This window comes from Leucoraja erinacea, chromosome 3, assembly GCF_028641065.1.
Source record: "Leucoraja erinacea ecotype New England chromosome 3, Leri_hhj_1, whole genome shotgun sequence".
Taxonomy (NCBI): domain Eukaryota; kingdom Metazoa; phylum Chordata; class Chondrichthyes; order Rajiformes; family Rajidae; genus Leucoraja; species Leucoraja erinaceus.
The window spans coordinates 8,062,495-8,073,026 of NC_073379.1; positions in this window are offsets into that span (position 1 = coordinate 8,062,495).

Consider the following 10,532-nt stretch of genomic DNA (forward strand, 5'->3'; position numbering starts at 1 on the left):
CACACATTCACAACTCTCTGGGTGAAAACGTTTTTCCTCATCTCAGTCCTAAATGGCCAACCCCTTATTCTTAAACTGTGACCCCAGGTTCTGGACTCCCCCAACATGGGGAACATTGTTCCTGCAGGAAGGAAGTAGTGGACGGGAGAGAGGGGGGAGGGGAAGGAATGGGTGTGAATCCAGGAGGGCCACTGGGAAGAGAGAGGGGGAAGGGAATATAAATATTTTCATAGGTCTGTACCTGATAGATCATGGAGATGGTAGACAGAGGAAGCAGCCAATCCTTAACAAGCCCTATGTGACACACAGGTCAGTGAAAAGGTCTTTTGCTGCTTAAATTCCAAATTCATAATTCAATAATTCTTCTCTTTTTAAAGAAAGCTTTTCCTGGCATCCTCTGATTGCGTCCAACAAACTTCTTCCTATCTTAGTCGATGCAGAGACTGAGTTGGATATTTTAACTCTGTGATGTAAGATCATTCCAAGATGGCTGCCCTTAAGTTGATATCAGTTACAGTTTGGTTTATTGCCACATGTACCGAGGTACAGTGAACAGCTTTTGTTCTCTGAGAGCGGTGGAGGCCGGGCCTCTGGATACTTTCAAGAGGGAGCTAGATAGCGTAGTCAGGGGATATGTGGAGTGGGCAGGAACGGGGTACTGATTGGGGATGATCAGCCATGATCACATTGAATGGCGGTGCTGGCTCGAGGGGCCGAAAGGCCTACTCCTCCGCCTGTTGTCTGTTGTCTATTGTCTTTTGTTGCGTGCCAAGCAGTCAGCAGTAAGGCAATACATGATTACAGTCGAGACATTTACAGTGTATAGGCACATGATAAAGGAATAACGTTTAGTGCAAGGTAAAGCCAGTAAAGTCCGATCAAGGATAGTCCGCTGGTCATCAAAGAGGTGGACAGGTTCAGCACTGCTCTCTGGTTGAGGTAGGATGGTTCAGTTGCCTGACAACAGCTGGGAAGAAACTGTCCCTGAATCTGGTGGTGTGCATTGTCACACTTCCATTCCAGTTGCCTGATGGGAGAGGGGAGAAGAGGGAGTGGCCAGGGTGCGACTGGTCTTTGATTATGCCAAGGCAGCGTGAGGTCTAAATGGAGTCAATGTTGGAACTGATTCATAGACAAGGTGTAAAAGGATTTCTCTGGAGAGAAGGATTGGGTGAAGTTTCGGGTCTTGACTCAAAACGTCACTCATTCCTACTCTCCATCGATGCTGCCTGTCCCGCTGAGTTACTCCGACATTTTGTGTTTCTTGATTAGTACGGGTGTCAGGGGGTCATGGGGAGAAGGCAGGAGAATGGGGTTAGGAGGGAAAGATCATCCATGATTGAATGGCAGAGTAGACATGATGGGCCAAATGGACTCATTTTGCTCCTATCACATGAATTTATGAACTTATGAACCATCTCCCCTTTTCTGCATCCATGGTCCATTAATAGCGAAGGTTTACTGTATAATCATGGTCACAAATATATTGATTTTTTTTGTATTATAGGAAGTGCCACATCAATACTACAACAAGGCAACTCTGAATTTTCTAACCTCTGAAGGCAGCAAACTGCAATAATAGCAAAGGACCTCCATCACTAAACATGTCTAGACACCACGTGCAATTTCTCCTATATATTTATACCAATATGGTACATGCATGTAATTAATAATATAGTCCTTAGTAGCTGAAATAAATGCCAATGTTAGCATTCACAGAGATAATATCTCATCTTTTACGTCAGTATTAGTGCTGTAAATCAGTACATCAGTGCAGCACGGTGGAGCAGCGGCAGAGTTTAGTTTGATTTATATTTATATCAAATCAATTAACCTACAAACCTGTACGACTTTGGAGTGTGGGAGGAAACCAGAGACCCGTGTTCGATTCTGAATACGGGTGCAGTCTGTACGGAGTTTGCACGTTTTCCCGGTTGCCTGCTCGGGTTTCCTCCGTGTGCTCCGGTTTCCTCCCACAGTAAAAACAACAAAAAAAACACACTTACAAACCCGGTGATCAGGTGCCTCATTCAATTCTTTGATGTAAGCTGTAAATAGCTAAGGGGCCTGTCCCACTTGGCCGTCATTTGCACCTCATTTATGCGTTATATGTAAAATAGGTCGACACGTCGTGACGCGTGGGGTGCGCATGGGTGACGCACGCATTGCGCATGGTGAGGCGTGGAATCGCAGTCAGTGGCGCGCGGTATCGCTCAGCGCTCCAGGATTTCGTAGTGCAACAAAATCCTCGTGCGTCACCTGCGTGACGTATCGCGTACGCAGGTGACGTACTAGCGTCGCACGCTGGCGTCCCAACGTCTCACGTGGTGACGCATGGTTACGTCACCGTTCGTCAACGTCCGTAACCATGCGTTGCGGCGCACCGCATGGTATTCTAATGACGTCACGCGCACCAGACGGCTGCACTGACACGTGATTTGCACGCGACGTCACGCAGCACGACGCGTCGACCTATTTGACATATGAGGCGCAAATGACGGCCAAGTGGGACGGACCCTTAAGTCCTAACATCACACCCTTTGGTGTCATAATCTCTGCAGGGGCACTGATTGATTAGTATGAGTGTCAGGGGTTATGGGGAGAAGGCAGGAGAATGAGGTTAGGAGGGAGAGATAGATCAGCCATGATTGAACGGCGGAGTAGACCTGATGGGCCGAATGGCCTAATTCTGCTCCTATCACTTATGAACTTTGAAAACATTTGGGATTAAGAGAGGGATATCTCCCACACTTGAAGGAGTATTAAACACCGAGTGCTGGAGTAACTCAGCGGGTCAGGCGGCATCTCTGGAGAACATGGATAGGTGACGTTTCACAAAGTGCTGGAGTCATCGGTGGTCGAATGGCCTAATTATACTCCTATTCCTTATGACCTTTTGACTTGAGTGTGGACTTTCTGAATGTCCATTGGTTTCCCCCTATGCTGGTACCTGCAAACTAAAAAACCTTCAACCGATTTGTTAAGGAGGTTTTCCCTTTCATAACTCCATGTGTACTCTACCTGAGCCCTTTGATTGTTTTTGTACTTTATCACGATAAAGTATATGAATTACTTTAGATGCAGTATATAGATCATTATATATTTGTTGCCATTTCCATAAGGGCCTGTCCCACTTAGGCGATTTTTCAGCGGACTGCCGGACACTGTCAAGTTGCCGGCAGTCGCCTGAAAAAAATGGGAACTGGAACGGCGACTGTCAGAGTGGGACACACAGACACACACACACACACCCCCACACACACACACACACACACACACACACACACACACACACACACACACACACACACACACACACACACCCCCACACACACACACACACACACACACACACACACACACACACACACACACACACCCCCCACACACACACACACATACACCCACACACACACCCCACACACACACACCACAAACACACACACACACCACACACACACACACCCACACACACACACACACACACACACACACACACACACACACACACACACACACACACACACACACACACACACACACACACACACACACACACACACACACCCACACACACACACACACACACACACACACACACACACACACACACACACACACACACACACACACACACACACACACACACACAGACACAGACACACACACACACACACACACCACACACACACACACACACACACACACACACACACACACACACACACACACACACACACACACACACGCAGACATACACACAAACACAACACACACACACACACACACACACACACACACACACACACACACACACACACACACACACACACACACACAGCAAAGGTGGGGGCCAGGGCAAGCGGGGGAGCGCTGTCTGAAATTCACACGGTGCAAACCCTAGGTGATGCAGACACACACCGCGATGAACAGGAAGGTTGGCACTGTAATTAAGACGGCTAGCAGTGTATGGTAAGTCCTTTAAAAGAGGTGGGGCGGGAGAAGGAGTGGAGACACTTTTAAGAAGCCAGACAACTTTTTAATAAGCCAGAGATACACAGCTGTTAAGTTCGGCGGACATTTAACATTACCGGTCGGTTTTCCTTTATTCTAAAAACTCCTGCTTACGTTTTTTTTCCCCAATGAGCTAATGAAAATGACCAGTCAGCAAAGGCGATTAACCAAAACTACCTATGACTACCCCGACTACCCATAACTACATGGCGACCCCACTACAACTGCACCTACGACTACAGGATTATTGATTATCTCCATGGCGACCAATATTTGGTTGCAGAAAATTTTCAACATGTTCATGTTAAAATGTGTTTTTGAGTGATCTGGTCTTTTTAATTGTACGACTGACCTGGCCAGTGAAATTCCTCGTATGTTGCAAAACATACTTGGCTAATAAAGTGTGACTCTGATTCTGATATCATTGACATCCCACTCCCTGCTACCCGTGTGCTTTCCTGAAAGCAGCCAGCATTCGCCCATCTGTGCCGCCTTGCATTCGAGCAGCGAGCTGGCCATCAAGTGTTTCTCCAGCTCGCGGTTGAGACATTGGTTTCCACCCGTGTGCAGCACCACTATCTTGGACAGCGCCGCTAAATTAATCTAAATTATTACTTTCGAACAAAATTGGCGCATATATGGCTGTCAAACCAGAACCAACGCCAGGACCTCAGTGTTTCAGCTGAGGAAGGACATTCTTCAACCTGCAGTTGAGCTGTGAGGTGGACCCTTCTTTCCAGAGCTAGGACAGAAAGCCAGCATCTGTGCCAATGCAGCAGATATACCTGCCTACACGGTTCTGAAACAAATCAGAGCATTACTATAAAAGTGGAATTAAATAAGAAAATTTGACACGTTGATCAGTATGTTTATTTTTAGTTTAGTTTAGAGATACATCACGGAAAGAGGACCTTCGGCACACCAAGTCCGCACCGATCCCTGTACACTATCACTATCCAACACACACTAATGACAATTTACAATATTACTCTGGCCAATTGACCAACAAACCTGTACCTGTCTTTGGAGTGTGGGAAGAAACCGGAGACACCCCATGGGGCGAAAACCCATGCAGGTCACGGGGAGAACTTACAGACAGCACCCATAGTCAGGAGAGAACCCGGGTCTCTGGCGTTGTAAAGGGCCTGTCCCACTTTCACGACTTAATTCAAAACCTCTGCCGAGTTTAAAGGACCAAAAAAAATATCAAGATCGTGGTAATCTACGAACTCCTACGACCTTCCAAGTCTATGTTCACCAACTCCTACGAATATGTCTATGAATACCCGAGACTATTTCGACGCCCTCCTTACGAGTAAAAAGTTGCAATTTCTTTGATCCCGACCATTTTTTTACTTGTGGACATTTTTTACCGGGCTGGAAAAAACGTCCCGACTTACCTGATGCCATGAGTACCTACGGCTGGCATAACGAGCCGCTACAGTATATCTACGAACTCCTACAGCCTCCTACTTACTCATTACGAACATTTTGCATGTTTGAATCAAGGGGAAAACCCGGGAGAATTGGTGAATAACTCGTGAAAGTGGGACAGGCCCTTAAGGCAGCAACTCTACCAAGAGAAGTCGTGTAGTTCTCACGGTGCCTTGGAAGGGAGATATGAATTCCCGCTGCAACCTGGAACACTATCTAGGCATTTTCTCAATATACAATCAGGAGCAGTATAGGTCAGCTCAGTTTCCGTTTTATTGGCAGCAAGGCATTGTTCCACAATAGCTTGGTGCTCTAGGAGTTTGCATTGGTGGCTCCACGCCGACAAAGTAAACAACCCCGATAGTCCCATCAAAGATTAGTCCAAGGGACAGCAATGTGGTACGCTCTTAGTAGTTCAGCACTGCACTCTGGTTGTCCGGAAGGTGGCTAGTTTTAGTTATTGTCGCTGTGCCTGATAACAGCGGGGAAAGAAGAAGAAAGCTGTCCCTGAATCTGGAGGTGTGGTTTTCACTTTTTCTGTACCTCTTGCTGATGGACGAGAGGGGACGAGAAGAAGGGTTTGTGGCCAGGGTGTGTTGACCTTGGTCCTTGGATTATGCCAAACTGATGGCCTTGCCGAGGGCAAAGTGAGGCGTTAGATGAAGTCCATGGAACGAGGAGGTTGGGTTTGTGCTGATGGGTCTGGGCTGTAGTCCACAGATGTCGAGTCGCACTTTACTTGCCGCATTTCTTAGCAGGTCTGTGGATGGGAGTTGTCCACAAACGAGCTTGTGATGCACACCCGCATCAAATACAAATGCCCCTTTTACCGTGCATTGGAGATCCAGGCCCGTCGTTGGTGCCATGGGGACTGCATTGGGTCGTTTTTCCCACCCTATCCCAAAAACCACAGCCACACTATCCACCTCGTGGGCAATCTCCTCCTAACCGAAACCAACCCAATCCACCAGCGCCCCGGCATATTATACTCTTGGCTTGCTTCTGAAAACGATGATCTACCACCCATAACACCCTCACACACCAATGTTCTGTAGAACACGACGTTATGTAGAGAAACCTCAGCGGTAGGCCACAGTTCCGGCCCCCGGCCACTGGATATGGCGATCTGTTTCACCGGTTGGTAGACAATGCCCAATGACAATAGGTGAAAGCGCCCCCCCGATCGGTGACCCTTATTATTTGGCCTCTCGAGCCTCCATGCAACCGCCACCTCCATGTGACCCTGCGTGCTGATCATCCCTCAATTTTTCTGTACCTCGTTTCGCTTTCTCCCTCCCCAGACAGACCCTGTACGCTCTCTATTACTGGCCCTACCGAGCCTCTTCTTTTGAAAGTATCAGAGACGGCCCCTTTCCATGCCACCTACTGCACGGCACGCAATTCCACACGGCCCCCCTCTCTGGGTGAAACCACAACAGCGCACCTTAGTTCTGGAGGGCTCACTAACTCACCTTTGCCTTCCCCCCTCACTCTCTTGCCCCGCATTGCGACCCCTTCACCCACTCATCTGCAAGACCCTCGACCGTAGACTCCGACAGAAACCATCATGCCTAGTTATCTCAGCACTCTTTGCTTTCATCCACAGCATCCCCTCCCCCGGCCTCTGTAACTTCCTTGGCTTAATAATTTCTGCTCTTGTGAGCCCCCGATCTGTCCCCCGTGACTCGAGGGGCTGTGGGGGATGTTTCATTGGGGGGAGGCTCGGCCCCAAGGGACCAGGTCCATCCGCCTAACCGGGCACGTTCCTTTAGACTGGGCGCTGACGTGCAGACTTCTTTGTCATGCGGGTGGGCCTTGTGGCTTCCAGTTGGCCCCCGCGGATGGTGGCTCAGCCGTCCCCCAGACCTGTCTTTTTCCGGTCCCGCTCTGCACCAATTTTGCTTAGTCCCGGGGTCGCTCGCTCCGGTTCTGGGGCGCCGGCCGGCTGGCGACGGCCCCTCGGAGTCGAGCCCGTCCCGCTGCCTGGCGCGTAGATCACTGGGACCCCCTTGATGGCCTCACCTTTCTGCTCTCGACCTCCTGCCCTATTGTATCTATCCATCGGTATTTGTCCTTACTTTGTTGTCGTGCTATTTTTTTTCCTTTGTTTATATTCCCAATCTTTTCTTCTTAGACGTCCTCGGGTCCAATTTTCTCTCCTTCTGGCCGCCCTTTTGCTTGCCTCCTCCTTAGCTTGGTCATCTAGTGTTCTGTCCGTTTTTTGTTCTTTCTTGGTCTCCGACGCCTCGTGTGTCAACGACATCGGAGCTGAGCTGTCTGCGAGCCGCTGCTTTGCTTCTTCTCCGTGTGTGTCTGCCTGCCGCCCTAGAAGACTTGCATATGTTTTTGGGCTTGTGCGAACGACCAGATCGTGCACTCCTACCGTAGCCTCCCGGCCACTTTTTTTATTCACGGGTTTTTTTTTTCGTCCGGCGCCTTGTTTATTAATCTTGCCTGCCCTCGTCGTTCCTGTACCACGGGTTAGTTTCCCTTTGTGTTGCCCCCTTGATTCCCCCCCCGGCGCGATCCGGCGACCACCGCGGTTCGGCCTGGTATTGCTTACCTCCATTGAGCGGCCTGTTTACCCTCCAGATGCGGGTGTCACTCTTGCGTCCTTCAAGGTGGTCCTGTGCCTTTTCCCCTGTCACTCGCTCCTTTGTGTCTTCTCTCCACTCCTTCACACTCCTTTGGCGCGTTCCCATGATTCCCTCCCTTTTGCAACCCTCCTCTCAGTTTGGTTCCTGGAATGCTTACAACTCACTTCAGAGATCTCCCCTTTAGGCTGACCGGTCTGCACCTTTTAGATTATGCTACTGTGTTTTGTGTTTCGTGTGCCCCTCTCGTCGTGGGTTTGTTTCTGGTTGGGTTTGAGGCATCTCCGGATCCTACCTGTTGTTTTTGTTGTCTTGTGTTTGTCTGTGTGGGCTCGTGGTTTGGTTCCGTTGTTTGTGGGGGTTGGCCTTATTTGTTCTTTAGCTTTTTACCTGTTTTGTCCGGGACCTCGCTTATGTGTCCAGTTGCTGTCTTACCCCAGTTTGTCCGATTGTGTGTGATGTATTGTTTCTTCTACTTTGGTATGAATTATACTTAGCACTATTTGTCAATCTCGTTTTTCTGTTTTTTTGTTATTCTAGTTAGTTGTCCCGTTGGTCTTGTCTGTCCTTAATATTTAACCCATACCATCTCCCGGTATTTGTGCCGCCCTCCGCTTACTTCATTGCTTCTTACCTCATTCGAGGACTGTTCTTTTTGGTCAGTCTTGTTCTGTTTTGCTGACTCGCACTTGACAAAGCTCTGTCAACATATTGGTCTGGTTCCTCACCCACTTTACTTTTAATGTCCCTTGTCGCCAAATGATCGTCGGGTTCCATATTTATGCAATCTCGCTTTTTTACTGCTCTCAAATTACCTGAGCGTCTCTGTGGGTCTTATTGTAGCCTTGGCCATAAGAGAGGGTGTTCAACTTTATCAGGGTTAGTCTTTTTCGCCATGCGCCCCTTTAGAGTGCTTAATTTTGGGATTTTTTCCAGCTCCTTGTGATGGTTCCCCCTTTTATTGTCTGTTATTGGGTTACTTCTATTTTCTGTGACTTTGGTCTCAGTTGGTTTTTCCTCCCACCCCCACTTTTGGGTTCTTTTTTTTTTTCCCTTTCCCTTTTTGATAGTTTTTTTTCTTTCGCTTTTCCGTTCCACTCACTTGTTTCACTCCCTTTATTTTCTTTCCCTTCTTCTTTTTTTGGGCTCTCTGGGAAGGGTGTTCTATTAACAGAGTTGTCCAGGGTGGTTGCCTCTTCCGACCAATACCCCCGTGCCGTCCCCCATCCTATTCGTTTCCCATGATGGTGCTTTTGGTGGCCCAACTCCGCCTCCAGGTGGTAAGACTTAACAATGGCCACGGCCCGTTCTCTTGCTTTCGAGCTACGTCCACCTCCGCATGTTCCCTTTCTTTTGTTTACTTTTCGTAATCCAGTGCTCCCGCGACGGTATCTTTGGCCTAGTCGGAATTCTTTCTTTTTATATCTTTTTGTTTTTCATCCGTGGGTTTTTCGTGCAGTACATTCCCTCCCGTGTGCTTCCATTACTTTCCTTCACAACAGCTATTCCCTGTTTACATCATTGCTGGCACAACAACGTCCAATTTCTTTCGTCATGCAATCGCGGGCTCGTGTCGAACCTGCCTTTGCCATTAAACGGCCGACTGATGTAGACTTAGTTGTGTTTCCAACAAACAAACTTTCTTAACCCAGTCCTCCCTTCCCCCCTCCACAAGCCTTCTTCCGAATGTGGTGGACGGCACTAAAACCAACGTAATGAACGTCATGTCTCTAACGCCGTGTTCCTCCCTACATCTAGGCCATGGTAGGGTGCGCCAGTTGATCTTCCACACACTCACCGGCCGTACGCCCCACCCTAGCCCACCAACAAATGTGACATTCCCGCCTAGTACACGCGCCCTCTTACAATCCCACGGGTGCCATATAAAACATCCAGCGTCTGGCCCAAACCTGGCCACCATATCCCAGCACACAACCAACCATACCCTGACCAAGACCTCATGGCGTGCCCACTTCAATAACCCCCACACCTGGACCACCCGCCCCCACCGTGCCTTGGGAACTGTATATCGACAGACAAGCTCGCCGTGACGTCGTTGGGTATGAGGCCCGATCCCCGGCTAAGGGACTCCCCGGACCTCATGTGGTAGTTTTGGCGTAAGTCACCAAAGAGCCCTCATATATTTTTGTTGCCGTGGCTCGAAGTCCGAGCACATACAGCCCATAGCACCCACCAACAACGAAAAAGAAAGTTCCCGACAGTCACCAACCCCACGGCCCCCATCAGCGATCAGCCCCGCCCCCACCCGCAACAACCAGATCAACTTCAGCCCCTAGACGACCGACCCCAACTCCGGACTCCACAGAGCGTTACCTCCGACCCAAACCCAGCCCTCAACGCCGCCGTGCGCACAAACACCCGCAAACCCCACAGGTGCCTCACCCATGTACCGAAGATTACCCACTCCATGTACACTAACCCCAACTGTCTCAGCGACCCTCCAAATCAACACAACGATTATTCACACCC